At 43.3% G+C, this 15,246-nt stretch overlaps 8 non-coding genes across 8 annotated transcripts; all 8 read left to right on the top strand.

Moving 5' to 3' along the window:
- Positions 1-2,185: 2,185 nt before the first annotated feature.
- On the top strand, positions 2,186-2,271 carry Trnay-gua. Its single transcript is given in 2 exon segments — positions 2,186-2,222; positions 2,236-2,271. It is a non-coding gene; the product is annotated as a tRNA-Tyr (tRNA).
- An 851-nt stretch (positions 2,272-3,122) lies between these two features.
- Positions 3,123-3,208, top strand: Trnay-gua. Its single transcript is given in 2 exon segments — positions 3,123-3,159; positions 3,173-3,208. It is a non-coding gene; the product is annotated as a tRNA-Tyr (tRNA).
- A 5,073-nt stretch (positions 3,209-8,281) lies between these two features.
- Positions 8,282-8,367, top strand: Trnah-gug. Its single transcript is given in 2 exon segments — positions 8,282-8,318; positions 8,332-8,367. It is a non-coding gene; the product is annotated as a tRNA-His (tRNA).
- A 68-nt stretch (positions 8,368-8,435) lies between these two features.
- On the top strand, positions 8,436-8,521 carry Trnay-gua. Its single transcript is given in 2 exon segments — positions 8,436-8,472; positions 8,486-8,521. It is a non-coding gene; the product is annotated as a tRNA-Tyr (tRNA).
- Positions 8,522-9,527: 1,006 nt separating this feature from the next.
- On the top strand, positions 9,528-9,613 carry Trnay-gua. Its single transcript is given in 2 exon segments — positions 9,528-9,564; positions 9,578-9,613. It is a non-coding gene; the product is annotated as a tRNA-Tyr (tRNA).
- A 1,102-nt stretch (positions 9,614-10,715) lies between these two features.
- Positions 10,716-10,801, top strand: Trnaf-gaa. The gene is given in 2 exon segments: positions 10,716-10,752; positions 10,766-10,801. It is a non-coding gene; the product is annotated as a tRNA-Phe (tRNA).
- A 1,646-nt stretch (positions 10,802-12,447) lies between these two features.
- Positions 12,448-12,533, top strand: Trnay-gua. The gene is given in 2 exon segments: positions 12,448-12,484; positions 12,498-12,533. It is a non-coding gene; the product is annotated as a tRNA-Tyr (tRNA).
- Positions 12,534-14,761: 2,228 nt separating this feature from the next.
- Trnay-gua lies at positions 14,762-14,847 on the top strand. Its single transcript is given in 2 exon segments — positions 14,762-14,798; positions 14,812-14,847. It is a non-coding gene; the product is annotated as a tRNA-Tyr (tRNA).
- The last annotated feature ends 399 nt before the right edge of the window (positions 14,848-15,246 follow it).

Raw genomic sequence — 15,246 nt, 5'->3', positions numbered from 1 at the left:
AACCTTCGATAGCTCAGTTTTGTAGAGCGGGGGACTGTAGATTTATAATTGTGATCCCTAGGTCGCTGGTTCGAATCTGGCTCGAAGTATTTTGTTACGTTCACTGCTGTTTATTTTGGTCAAGGTTACGTTGATTGCCCTTTCAATGCTCATCCAACCTTCGATAGCTCAGTTGGTAGAGCGGGGGACTGTAGATTTATAATTGTGATCCCTAGGTCGCTGGTTCGAATCCGGCTTGAAAAATTTTTTTACGTTCACTGCTGTTTATTTTGGGCAAGGTTACGTTGATTGTCCTTTTAATGTACATCCATCCTTCGATAGCTCAGTTGGTAGAGCGGGGGACTGTAGATTTATAACTGTGATCCCTATGTCGCTGGTTCGGATCCGGCTCGAAGAATTTATTTACGTTCACTGCTGTTTATTTTGGGCAAGGTTACGTTGATTGTCCTTTTAATGTACATCCATCCTTCGATAGCTCAGTTGGTAGAGCGGGGGACTGTAGATTTATAACTGTGATCCCTAGGTCGCTGGTTCGAATCCGGCTCAAAGGATTGTTTTACGTGCACTGCTGTTTATTTTGGGCAAGGTTACATGAGATGTCCTTTCCTTGGAGACTGTAGATTTATGACTGGGATCTCTAGGTCGCTGGTTAAAATCCGGCTTGAAGGATTTTTTATGTGCACTGCTGTTTTTTTTGATCAAGGTTACGTTGATTGTCCTTTCCATGGACATCCATCCTTCGATAGCTCAGTTGGTAGAACGGGGGACTGTAGATTTATAATTGTGATCCCTTGGTCGCTGGTTCGAATCCGTCTCCAAGGATTTTGTTACGTGCACTGCTGTTTATTTTAGGGAAGGTTACATGGAATGTCCTTTCCTTGGAGACTTTAGATTTATTTTGGGCAAGGTTACGTTGATTGTCCTTTCAATGTATATCCATCCTTCGATAGCCCAGTTGGTAGAGCGTGGGGCTGTTGATTTATATTTGTGATCCGAAGGTTGCTGGTTTGAATCCGGCTCGAAAAATGTTTTTAGGTGCCTTGCTGTTTATTTTGGGCAAGGTTACGTTGATTGTACTTTCCATGTACATCCATCCTTCGATAGCTCAGTTTGTAGAGCGGGGGGCTGTAGATTTATAATTGTGATCCCTAGGTCGCTGGTTCGAATCCGGCTCGAAGGATGTTTTACGTTCACTGCTGTTTATTTTGGGCAAGGTTACGTTGATTGTCCTTTCCTTGGAGACTTTAGATTTATTTTGGGCAAGGTTACGTTGATTGTCCTTTCAATGTATATCCATCCTTCGATAGCCCAGTTGGTAGAGCGTGGGGCTGTTGATTTATATTTGTGATCCGAAGGTTGCTGGTTTGAATCCGGCTCGAAAAATGTTTTTAGGTGCCTTGCTGTTTATTTTGGGCAAGGTTACGTTGATTGTACTTTCCATGTACATCCATCCTTCGATAGCTCAGTTTGTAGAGCGGGGGGCTGTAGATTTATAATTGTGATCCCTAGGTCGCTGGTTCGAATCCGGCTCGAAGGATGTTTTACGTTCACTGCTGTTTATTTTGGGCAAGGTTACGTTGATTGTCCTTTCCATGTACATCCATCCTTCGATAGCTCAATTGGTAGAGCGGGGGACTGTAGATTTATAATTGTGATCCCTAGGTCCCTGGTTCGAATCCGGCTCGAAGTATTTTTTTACGTGCACTGCTGTTTATTATGGGCAAGGTTACATGGAATGTCCTTTCCTTGGAGACTGTAGATATATAATTGTGATCCGAAGGTTGCTGGTTTGAATCCGGCTCGAACAATGTTTTTAGGTGCCTTGCTGTTTATTTTGGGCAAGGTTACGTTGATTGTCCTTTCCATGTACATCCATCCTTCGATAGCTCAGTTTTGTAGAGCGGGGGACTGTAGATTTATAATTGTGATCCCTAGGTCGCTGGTTCGAATCTGGCTCGAAGTATTTTTTTACGTTCACTGCTGTTTATTTTGGTCAAGGTTACGTTGATTGCGCTTTCAATGCTCATCCAACCTTCGATAGCTCAGTTGGTAGAGCGGGGGACTGTAGATTTATAATTGTGATCCCTAGGTCGCTGGTTCGAATCCGGCTCGAAAAATTTTTTTACGTTCACTGCTGTTTATTTTGGGCAAGGTTACGTTGATTGTCCTTTTAATGTACATCCATCCTTCGATAGCTCAGTTGGTAGAGCGGGGGACTGTAGATTTATAACTGTGATCCCTAGGTCGCTGGTTCGAATCCGGCTCGAAGGATTGTTTTACGTGCACTGCTGTTTATTTTGGGCAAGGTTACATGAGATGTCCTTTCCTTGGAGACTGTAGATTTATGACTGGGATCTCTAGGTCGCTGGTTAAAATCCGGCTTGAAGGATTTTTTATGTGCACTGCTGTTTTTTTTGATCAAGGTTACGTTGATTGTCCTTTCCATGGACATCCATCCTTCGATAGCTCAGTTGGTAGAACGGGGGACTGTAGATTTATAATTGTGATCCCTTGGTCGCTGGTTCGAATCCGTCTCCAAGGATTTTGTTACGTGCACTGCTGTTTATTTTAGGGAAGGTTACATGGAATGTCCTTTCCTTGGAGACTTTAGATTTATTTTGGGCAAGGTTACGTTGATTGTCCTTTCAATGTATATCCATCCTTCGATAGCCCAGTTGGTAGAGCGTGGGGCTGTTGATTTATATTTGTGATCCGAAGGTTGCTGGTTTGAATCCGGCTCGAAAAATGTTTTTAGGTGCCGTGCTGTTTATTTTGGGCAAGGTTACGTTGATTGTACTTTCCATGTACATCCATCCTTCGATAGCTCAGTTTTGTAGAGCGGGGGGCTGTAGATTTATAATTGTGATCCCTAGGTCGCTGGTTCGAATCCGGCTCGAAGGATGTTTTACGTTCACTGCTGTTTATTTTGGTCAAGGTTACGTTGATTGCCCTTTCAATGCTCATCCAACCTTCGATAGCTCAGTTGGTAGAGCGGGGGACTGTAGATTTATAATTGTGATCCCTAGGTCGCTGGTTCGAATCCGGCTCGAAAAATTTTTTTACGTTCACTGCTGTTTATTTTGGTCAAGGTTACGTTGATTGTCCTTTTAATGTACATCCATCCTTCGATAGCTCAGTTGGTAGAGCGGGGGACTGTAGATTTATAACTGTGATCCCTAGGTCGCTGGTTCGAATCCGGCTCGAAGGATTGTTTTACGTGCACTGCTGTTTATTTTGGGCAAGGTTACATGAAATGTCCTTAAATACTTAAATAAATAAATACTCCCTATACACATGTATATATATATAGCTTACGCTAGTAATGGGAGGGTTGGTCAGCTTTAAAGCCGGCGTAGGTGCGAAGGCACCTTTAGCTGCCTGATGGCCGGCAGAGCGGCTGTTTTAAATGCCTCTAGGGTTACTTGATTGACAACGTTACTTGGAAGTAAGTTCCAGATTCTTATAGCTCTTGGAAAAAAGGAATAATTATAGGATAGAATATTAGACTGTAGTTGCAAAAAACTATGGTTATGCCTCCTAGTGACTCTATATGACGGTTGAGAAACAGAAGTAGGGAGAGGGCAGGCCACAAGGTTGTTATAGAATTTAAACATTAGAACTGACTGGTGGAATAGTCTTCTAGTTTCAAGCGTATCCCATTTTAGTTGGTTCACAAGCTCTGTGGAGCTAGCTTGGAAACTATAGTTGTTTGTTACAAATCTGGCTGCGTTCTTTTGTACTTGTTCTATTCTATTTACGTCTGTGTCTGTATAAGGGCTCCATGCCGCTGAGGCATATTCCAGTGATGGTCGTACGAGCGATAAATAAGCACGTTCTTTTACTGCAGGCTCGCAGGGTTTCAAAGTTCTTCTAATCGCGCCGAGGGTTTTGTTAGCCTTCGTCGCTATTTTGGAACAGTGGGGGCCCCAGCGTAGTTGTTTATTGCATCTTACTCCAAGATAGTCTTGTTCTGCCACTTGAGTAAAGGGCTTCGCGTCTGCAGTATACACGTATGTTGATGGTTTTCTCTTCTTCGTTACTGATAGTAAGTAACATTTTGTCACATTAAATTCCATTTGCCATGCCGATGACCATTTATAAACACCGTCCAGATCTTCTTGGAGTGCTGTATGGTCATCCGTTGTAGAGATTGGGCGATAAATGATCGTATCATCTGCGAAGAGTCTGACCTGGGACTTCGATGCTTCACAGATGTCATTTATATACAGTAGGAACAGAGTTGGTCCCAGAACGGAGCCCTGTGGAACGCCTGATGTTACATGCACTTTGCTAGAGTGGGATCCATTGACTACCACGTACTGGGACCTGTTTCTCAAAAAGCCAGATATCCATGCTAGTGTCTTCCCCTCGATGCCATAATGAGAAAGCTTCTTGAGGAGCTTTGAGTGCGACACTTTATCGAAGGCTTTACTGTAATCTAATAGTAAAGCATCCACTTGGCCATGATGGTTTAATGTAGTTGCCCAGTCGTGGAATGTGAGGACTAGCTGAGTCTCACAAGATAGTGCTTGCCGAAAACCATGCTGGAAGATAGACAGTATGTTGTTGGCTGCTAGATGCTTGTTCAGGTGGCTAAGAACAATGTGCTCCATAATCTTACAGCAGATGCATGTAAGAGAAATTGGGCGGTAATTTTGTGGTTGGTCTTTGGCTGACTTCTTGTGCACCGGTACGACCATTGCGTTTAGCCAGATTTTTGGCAAAGTTATCTCTTGATAGCTTTGATTAAAAATGAAGCACAGTACACCGGATAGTTCCTTTGCCAGATCTCGTAACACGCGAGGCGAGATGCCATCAGGACCATTACTTTTGTTTACATTCAAACCAGCTAGCTGTTTAAATACGCCAGCCTGAGTAATGGTAATATCACTAATTTTGGGACATGTTGGAGGGTCAAGGTCGGGAACGACACCATCGTCTATAGTGAAAACACTCTCAAAATACTTGTTCAATGCCTCTGCCTTGTCCTTATCTGAAATAAACATTGAGTTCCCTTGGCGCAAGGTGGGAATACCACGACTCTCTGTCCTAGAGTGCTTGACATGGCTCCAAAACTTTTTAGGATTTGACCCCAGGCTTCCACCAATCACTGTATTCAAGTAGTGGTTATGGGCTGCCTTGAGTAATTTCACTACATGGTTTCTCTGGTGACGATAATTGCGCCAAGCTTGGGAGTTTTTGTTGTTACTTTTCAATGCTTTAGATAGAAGGCGGTCACGCTTTCGTATTTGACGTTTGACTGACTGTGTTATCCAAGGCAGAGATGTTTTAGATTTTGTGAACCTGTATGGGATATGCGATTCCACTGCAGATTTCAACCGGTCTTCAAAGAAGGACCAATTTTCCTCCAAAGATCTTTCCTCGCAACAAAGAGTGAAATCTTCTGACAATTTAGCCACATCGCGCTTAAGGGCCGCAAGGTCCATCTTGTTATAGAGGTACACTTTATGTGGGGGGGTCTTTATCCGCCTGGTTTTAGTGTTGATGTTAAACTTTACGATGTCATGGTCGCTCATCCCTGGATGGATTGTAATATCAGATACAAGAGCTGGTGTGGATGATATCACAAGGTCCAATGTCTTTAGAGAAACTGGGCGTGTCGGTTTAGTGACATGCTGAATGAGGGCGTTATTCGAAATCAGGTCTAACAGTTTCTGCATCATAGATGCTGTTGAGTGATTTGTAATAGATGGTGGATCATTACGCCAGTCTATGTCGCCACAGTTAAAATCGCCACTTATTACGATGTTTGGGTGGGATTTCTTGTTTTGCGAAAAGACCTTAAAAATAGACTCTTGTAGGAAATCCAGACGGGTAGCAGGAGCATCAGGGGGCTTGTAAAACGAGCATATATAGACAGTCTTCTTGTTGGCGCAACGGATTGCTGCCCACAGAGACTCATCCTCTGGGTTTGTGGTTATGTCTGGTAGCTCGTACGACGGAATATCATGTTTCACAGCGATGAAAATTCCACCTCCTCCGCTACCAGAACGTTCCTTTCTAAAAACGTTATAATCTGATGGGAAACTCGCCGCTGTAGGATCTTCGGGTGACAGCTTTGACTCACAACCAAATATGATGTCGGGTTTGTGTGTTGAGACATGGCTAGCAAAGATAGCTGCTCTTTCACTGCTTTGGATACTATTGCAATTGATCTCCATGCACGTTAGCTTTGCAGGATTGCGAGGTCCACGGCGAGTAGGCCGCACGGGTGTACTCGAAGATATACAGCGTGGCGGCTCGAGCAGGTCAGAATCATTTGCTCCATTCATCGATGTGCCCTCTAAAGATGAATCTGCAAGAGGAGCAAAGCTGTTTTCTTCGATCAATCTTGTGTCTTCTGCGAAATGTCCCTAGGAAAAATTTGGAAAAGCGCATATATTACAGATCCATGTTAGCTTCGACTCATCAACGTATCTCTGGTACGATTCACAAGACATGTAAATACATTTAGCATGCATCCAATGTCCGCACTCATCGCAGCATATTGCCTTTTGGTTTGACTTCGTAGGCTTTCCGCAAGCGCCGCAAGGGTGTTTGACGGGGCCAGGGTTCATCATCGAACAGTCGGAGGCAATTATCAACAGTAATTGCATGACGCGTGACGAATTATTCAGATTTAATCTTGATGGTGGTGTGTGACGGTAGCGTGACATAGACTTAATAGATGCAAATGCAACCTCGACCGTGTTTGCTTGAGTGACCTCAAAGCCATGCTTGAACTTGGATGGAAATCCTTTAAAATTCGGCGTTGTTGAACATAACTTTGTTCCATTGATGGCTCTGAACAAGGCCAGACACAGCACAAAGATGGTGAGCGAGATTCGAATGGCCATGAGTAGAAATGGGAGGTTTAAAGGTCAAGTAGACGGAGCACATTTAAAACGTGACCGACATGGCCGGCTTCTTCAGTAGATTCGTTGGAGACTTCAGTAGATTTCCTTGGAGACTGTAGATTTATGACTGGGATCTCTAGGTCGCTGGTTAAAATCCGGCTTGAAGGATTTTTTATGTGCACTGCTGTTTATTTTGGTCAAGGTTACGTTGATTGTCCTTTCCATGGACATCCATCCTTCGATAGCTCAGTTGGTAGAACGGGGGACTGTAGATTTATAATTGTGATCCCTTGGTCGCTGGTTCGAATCCGTCTCCAAGGATTTTGTTACGTGCACTGCTGTTTATTTTAGGGAAGGTTACATGGAATGTCCTTTCCTCGGAGACTTTAGATTTATTTTGGGCAAGGTTACGTTGATTGTCCTTTCAATGTATATCCATCCTTCGATAGCCCAGTTGGTAGAGCGGGGGGCTGTAGATTTATATTTGTGATCCGAAGGTTGCTGGTTTGAATCCGGCTCGAAAAATGTTTTTAGGTGCCTTGCTGTTTATTTTGGGCAAGGTTACGTTGATTGTACTTTCCATGTACATCCATACTTCGATAGCTCAGTTTTGTAGAGCGGGGGGCTGTAGATTTATAATTGTGATCCCTAGGTCGCTGGTTCGAATCGGGCTCGAAGGATTTTTTACGTTCACTGCTGTTTATTTTGGGCAAGGTTACGTTGATTGTCCTTTCCATGTACATCCATCCTTCGATAGCTCAATTGGTAGAGCGGGGTACTGTAGATTTATAACTGTGATCCCTAGGTCGCTGGTTCGAATCCGGCTCGAAGAATTGTTTTACGTGCACTGCTGTTTATTTTGGGCAAGGTTACATGAAATGTCCTTTCCTTCGAGACTGTAGATTTATGACTGGGATCTCTAGGTCGCTGGTTAAAATCCGGCTTGAAGGATTTTTTATGTGCACTGCTGTTTATTTTGGGCAAGGTTACGTTGATTGTCCTTTCCATGTACATCCATCCTTCGATAGCTCAGTTGGTGGAGCGGGGGACTGTATATTTATAATTGTGATCTCTAGGTCGCTGGTTCGAATCCGGCTCGAAGAATTTTTTTAAATGCACTGCTTTTTTTATTTTGGGCAAGGTCACGTTGATTGTCCTTTCAATGTACATCCATCCTTCGATAGCTCAGTTGGTAGAGCGGTGGGCTGTAGATTTACAATTGTGATCCCTCATTCGCTGGTTCGAATCCGGCTCAAAGGATGTTTTATACATGCGCTTTACGTTGAGCAATGTTACATGGAATTTCATTTTCTTGGAGACTGATCCTAGGTTGCTGGTTCGAATCCGGCTCGAATAATTTTTTACGTTCACTGCTGTTTATTTTGGTCAAGGTTACGTTGATTGCCCTTTAAATGATCATCCATCCTTCGATAGCTCAGTTGGTAGAGCGGGGGACTGTGGATTTATAATTGTGATCCCTAGGTCGCTGGTGCGAATCCGGCTCGAAGGATTTTTTTAAGTTCACTGCTGTTTATTTTGGGCAAGGTTACGTTGATTGTCCTTTCAATGTACATCCATCCTTCGATAGCTCAGTTGGTAGAGCGGGGGACTGTAGATTTATAACTGTGATCCCTAGGTCGCTGGTTCGAATCCGGCTCGAAGGATTGTTTTACGTGCACTGCTGTTTATTTTGGGCAAGGTTACATGAAATGTCCTTTCCTTGGAGACTGTAGATTTATGACTGTGATCTCTAGGTCGCTGGTTAAAATCCGGCTTGGAGGATTTTTTATGTGCACTGCTGTTTATTTTGGTCAAGGTTACGTTGATTGTCCTTTCCATGGACATCCATCCTTCGATAGCTCAGTTGGTAGAACGGGGGACTGTAGATTTATAATTGTGATCCCTTGGTCGCTGGTTCGAATCCGTCTCCAAGGATTTTGTTACGTGCACTGCTGTTTATTTTAGGGAAGGTTACATGGAATGTCCTTTCCTTGGAGACTATAGATTTATTTTGGGCAAGGTTACGTTGATTGTCCTTTCAATGCATATCCATCCTTCGATAGCCCAGTTGGTAGAGCGGGGTCTGTAGATTTATAATTGTGATCCGAAGTTTGCTGGTTTGAATCCGGTTCGAACAATGTTTTTAGGTGCCTTGCTGTTTATTTTGGGCAAGGTTACGTTGATTGTCCTTTCCATGTACATCCATAATTCGATAGCTCAGTTTTGTAGAGCGGGGGACTGTAGATTTATAATTGTGATCCCTAGGTCGCTGGTTCGAATCTGGCTCGAAGTATTTTTTTACGTTCACTGCTGTTTATTTTGGTCAAGGTTACGTTGATTGCCCTTTCAATGCTCATCCAACCTTCGATAGCTCAGTTTTGTAGAGCGGGGGACTGTAGATTTATAATTGTGATCCCTAGGTCGCTGGTTCGAATCTGGCTCGAAGTATTTTGTTACGTTCACTGCTGTTTATTTTGGTCAAGGTTACGTTGATTGCCCTTTCAATGCTCATCCAACCTTCGATAGCTCAGTTGGTAGAGCGGGGGACTGTAGATTTATAATTGTGATCCCTAGGTCGCTGGTTCGAATCCGGCTCGAAAAATTTTTTTACGTTCACTGCTGTTTATTTTGGGCAAGGTTACGTTGATTGTCCTTTTAATGTACATCCATCCTTCGATAGCTCAGTTGGTAGAGCGGGGGACTGTAGATTTATAACTGTGATCCCTAGGTCGCTGGTTCGAATCCGGCTCGAAGGATTGTTTTACGTGCACTGCTGTTTATTTTGGGCAAGGTTACATGAAATGTCCTTTCCTTGGAGACTGTAGATTTATGACTGGGATCTCTAGGTCGCTGGTTAAAATCCGGCTTGAAGGATTTTTTATGTGCACTGCTGTTTATTTTGGTCAAGGTTACGTTGATTGTCCTTTCCATGGACATCCATCCTTCGATAGCTCAGTTGGTAGAACGGGGGACTGTAGATTTATAATTGTGATCCCTTGGTCGCTGGTTCGAATCCGTCTCCAAGGATTTTGTTACGTGCACTGCTGTTTATTTTAGGGAAGGTTACATGGAATGTCCTTTCCTTGGAGACTTTAGATTTATTTTGGGCAAGGTTCCGTTGATTGTCCTTTCAATGTATATCCATCCTTCGATAGCCCTGTTGGTAGAGCGGGGGGCTGTAGATTTATATTTGTGATCCGAAGGTTGCTGGTTTGAATCCGGCTCGAAAAATATTTTTAGGTGCTTTGCTGTTTATTTTGGGCAAGGTTACGTTGATTGTACTTTCCATGTACATCCATACTTCGATAGCTCAGTTTTGTAGAGCGGGGGGCTGTAGATTTATAATTGTGATCCCTAGGTCGCTGGTTCGAATCGGGCTCGAAGGATTTTTTACGTTCACTGCTGTTTATTTTGGGCAAGGTTACGTTGATTGTCCTTTCCATGTACATCCATCCTTCGATAGCTCAATTGGTAGAGCGAGGGACTGTAGATTTATAACTGTGATCCCTAGGTCGCTGGTTCGAATCCGGCTCGAAGAATTTTTTTAAATGCACTGCTTTTTTATTTTGGGCAAGGTCACGTTGATTGTCCTTTCAATGTACATCCATCCTTCGATAGCTCAGTTGGTAGAGCGGGGGGCTGTAGATTTACAATTGTGATCCCTCATTCGCTGGTTCGAATCCGGCTCAAAGGATGTTTTATACATGCGCTTTACGTTGGGCAATGTTACATGGAATTTCATTTTCTTGGAGACTGATCCTAGGTTGCTGGTTCAAATCCGGCTCGAATAATTTTTTACGTTCACTGCTGTTTATTTTGGTCAAGGTTACGTTGATTGCCCTTTCAATGCTCATCCATCCTTCGATAGCTCAGTTGGTAGAGCGGGGGACTGAAGATTTTTAACTGTGATCCCTAGGTCGCTGGTTCGAATCCGGCTCGAAGGATTGTTTTACGTGCACTGCTGTTTATTTTGGGCAAGGTTACATGAAATGTCCTTTCCTTGGAGACAGTAGATTTATGACTGGGATCTCTAGGTCGCTGGTTAAAATCCGGCTTGAAGGATTTTTTATGTGCACTGCTGTTTATTTTGGGCAAGGTTACGTTAATTGTCCTTTCCATGTACATCCATCCTTCGATAGCTCAGTTTTGTAGAGCGGGGGACTGTAGATTTATAACTGTGATCCCTAGGTCACTGGTTCGAATACGGCTCGAAGTATTTTTTTTACGTTCACTGCTGTTTATTTTGGGCAAGGTTACGTTGATTGTACTTTCCATGTACATCCATCCTTCGATAGCTCAGTTTTGTAGAGCGGGGGGCTGTAGATTTATAATTGTGATCCCTAGGTCGCTGGTTCGAATCGGGCTCGAAGGATTTTTTACGTTCACTGCTGTTTATTTTGGGCAAGGTTACGTTGATTGTCCTTTCCATGTACATCCATCCTTCGATAGCTCAATTGGTAGAGCGGGGGACTGTAGATTTATAATTGTGATCCCTAGGTCGCTGGTTCGAATCCGGTTCGAAGAATTTGTTTAAATGCACTGCTTTTTTATTTTGGGCAAGGTCACGTTGATTGTCCTTTCAATGTACATCCATCCTTCGATAGCTCAGTTGGTAGAGCGGGGGGCTGTAGATTTACAATTGTGATCCCTCATTCGCTGGTTCGAATCCGGCCCAAAGGATGTTTTATACATGCGCTTTACGTTGGGCAATGTTACATGGAATTTCATTTTCTTGGAGACTGATCCTAGGTTGCTGGTTCGAATCCGGCTCGAATATTTTTTTACGTTCACAGCTGTTTATTTTGGTCAAGGTTACGTTGATTGCCCTTTCAATGCTCATCCATCCTTCGATAGCTCAGTTGGTTGAGCGGGGGACTGTAGATTTATAACTGTGATCCCTAGGTCGCTGCTTCGAATCCGGCTCGAAGGATTGTTTTACGTGCACTGCTGTTTATTTTGGGCAAGGTTACATGAAATGTCCTTTCCTTGGAGACTGTAGATTTATGACTGGGATCTCTAGGTCGCTGTTTAAAATCCGGCTTGAAGGATTTTTTACGTGCACTGCTGTTTATTTTGGGCAAGGTTACATGGAATGTCCTTTCCTTGGAGACTATAGATTTATTTTGGGCAAGGTTACGTTGATTGTCCTTTCCATGTACATCCATCCTTCGATAGCCCAGTTGGTAGAGCGGGGGGCTGTAGATTTATAATTGTGATCCGAAGTTTGCTGGTTTGAATCCGGCTCGAAAAATGTTTTTAGGTGCCTTGCTGTTTATTTTGGGCAAGGTTACGTTGATTGTCCTTTCCATGTACATCCATCCTTCGATAGCTCAATTGGTAGAGCGGGGGACTGTAGATTTATAAGTGTGATCCCTAGGTCGCTGGTTCGAATCCGGCTCGAAGTATTTTTTACGTGCACTGCTGTTTATTATGGGCAAGGTTACATGGAATGTTCTTTCCTTGGAGACTGTAGATATATAATTGTGATCCGAAGGTTGCTGGTTTGAATCCGGCTCGAACAATGTTTTTAGGTGCCTTGCTGTTTATTTTGGGCAAGGTTACGTTGATTGTCCTTTCCATGTACATCCAACCTTCGATAGCTCAGTTGGTAGAGCGGGGGACTGTAGATTTATAATTGTGATCCCTAGGTCGCTGGTTCGAATCCAGCTCGAAGAATTTTTTTACGTTCACTGCTGTTTATTTTGGGCAAGGTTACGTTGATTGTCCTTTCAATGTACATCCATCCTTCGATAGCTCAGTTGGTAGAGCGGGGGACTGTAGATTTATAACTGTGATCCCTAGGTCGCTGGTTCTAATCCAGCTCGAAGGATTGTTTTACGTGCACTGCTGTTTATTTTGGGCAAGGTTACATGAAATGTCCTTTCCTTGGAGACTGTAGATTTATGACTGTGATCTCTAGGTCGCTGGTTAAAATCCGGCTTGAAGGATTTTTTATGTGCACTGCTGTTTATTTTGGTCAAGGTTACGTTGATTGTCCTTTCCATGGACATCCATCCTTCGATAGCTCAGTTGGTAGAACGGGGGACTGTAGATTTATAATTGTGACCCCTTGGTCGGTGGTTCGAATCCTTCTCCAAGGATTTTGGTACGTGCACTGCTGTTTATTTTAGGGAAGGTTACATGGAATGTCCTTTCCTTGGAGAGTGTAGATTTATTTTGGGCAAGGTTACGTTGATTGTCCTTTCAATGTACATCCATCCTTCGATAGCCCAGTTGGTAGAGCGGGGGGCTATAGATTTATAATTGTGATCCGAAGGTTGCTGGTTCGAATCCGGCTCGAATAATTTTTTACGTTCACTGCTGTTTATTTTGGTCATGGTTACGTTGATTGTCCTTTCCATGTACATCCATCCTTCGATAGCTCAATTGGTAGAGCGGGGGACTGTAGATTTATAATTGTGATCCCTAGGTCGCTGGTTCGAATCCGGCTCGAAGAATTTTTTTAAATGCACTGCTTTTTTATTTTGGGCAAGGTCACGTTGATTGTCCTTTCAATGTACATCCATCCTTCGATAGCTCAGTTAGTAGAGCGGGGGGCTGTAGATTTACAATTGTGATCCCTCATTCGCTGGTTCGAATCCGGCTCAAAGGATGTTTTATACATGCGCTTCACGTTGGGCAAAGTTACATGGAATTTCATTTTCTTGGAGACTGATCCTAGGTTGCTGGTTCGAATCCGGCTCGAATAATTTTTTACGTTCACTGCTGTTTATTTTGGTCAAGGTTACGTTGATTGCCCTTTCAATGCTCATCCATCCTTCGATAGCTCAGTTGGTAGAGCGGGCGACTGTAGATTTATAACTGTGATCCCTAGGTCGCTGGTTCGAATCCGCCTCGAAGGATTGTTTTACGTGCACTGCTGTTTATTTTGGGCAAGGTTACATGAAATGTCCTTTCCTTGGAGACTGTAGATTTATGACTGGGATCTCTAGGTCGCTGGTTAAAATCCGGCTTGAAGGATTTTTTATGTGCACTGCTGTTTATTTTGGGCAAGGTTACGTTGATTGTCCTTTCCATGTACATCCATCATTCGATAGCTCAGTTTTGTAGAGCGGGTGACTGTAGATTTATAATTGTGATCCCTAGGTGGCTGGTTCGAATCCGGCTCAAAGTATTTTTTTACGTTCACTGCTGTTTATTTTGGGCAAGGTTACGTTGATTGTCCTTTCCATGTACATCCATCCTTCGATAGCTCAGTTTTGTAGAGCGGGGGACTGTAGATTTATAACTGTGATCCCTAGGTCGCTGGTTCGAATACGGCTCGAAGGATTTTTTTACGTGCACTGCTGCTTATTTTGGGCAAGGTTACATGGAATGTCCTTTCCTTGGAGACTGTAGATTTATAACTGTGATCCCTAGGTCACTGGTTCGAATACGGCTCGAAGCATTTTTATTACGTTCACTGCTGTTTATTTTAGTCAAGGTTTTGTCGATTGTCCTTTCCATTTACATCCATCATGCGATAGCTCAGTTGGTAGAGCGGGGGACTGTAGATTTATAATTGTGATCCCTAGATGCTGGGTCGAATCCGGCTCGAAGAATTTTTTTACGTGAGTTGCTGTTTATTTTGGACAGATTAAATGGAATGTCCTTTTCTTGGAGACTGTAGATGTATAACTGTGATCCCTAAATCGTTGGTTCGAATCCTGCTCGAAGAAATTTTTTTAGGTGCACTGCTTTTTTTTATTTTGGGTAAGATTACGTTGATTGTCCTTTCAATGCTCATCCATCCTTCGATAGCTCAGTTGGTAGAGCGGGGGGCTGTAGATTTATAATTGTGATCCCTAGGTCGCTGGTTCGAATCCGGCTCAAAGGATGTTTTACGTTCACTGCTGTTTATTTTGGGCAAGGTTACGTTGATTGCCCTTTCAATGCTCATCCATCCTTCGATAGCTCAGTTGGTAGAGCGGGGGACTGTAGATTTATAATTGTGATCCCTAGGTCGCTGGTTCGAATCCAGCTCGAAAGATTTTTTTACGTTCACTGCTGTTTATTTTGGGCAAGGTTACGTTGATTGTCCTTTCAATGTACATCCATCCTTCGATAGCTCAGTTGGTAGAGCGGGGGACTGTAGATTTATAACTGTGATACCTAGGTCGCTGGTTCGAATCCGGCTCGAAGGATTGTTTTACGTGCACTGCTGTTTATTTTGGGCAAGGTTACATGAAATGTCCTTTCCTTGGAAACTGTAGATTTATGACTGTGCTCTCTAGGTCGCTGGTTAAAATCCGGCTTGAAGGATTTTTTATGTGCACTGCTGTTTATTTTGGTCAAGGTTACGTTGATTGTCCTTTCCATGGACATCCATCCTTCGATAGCTCAGTTGGTAGAACGGGGGACTGTAGATTTATAATTGTGATCCCTTGGT

Source organism: Nematostella vectensis, chromosome 3 (genome assembly GCF_932526225.1).
Source record: "Nematostella vectensis chromosome 3, jaNemVect1.1, whole genome shotgun sequence".
NCBI classification, from domain to species: domain Eukaryota; kingdom Metazoa; phylum Cnidaria; class Anthozoa; order Actiniaria; family Edwardsiidae; genus Nematostella; species Nematostella vectensis.
Note: the sequence above shows the minus strand (reverse complement) of the source record. Positions and strands in the feature narration are given on the sequence as shown.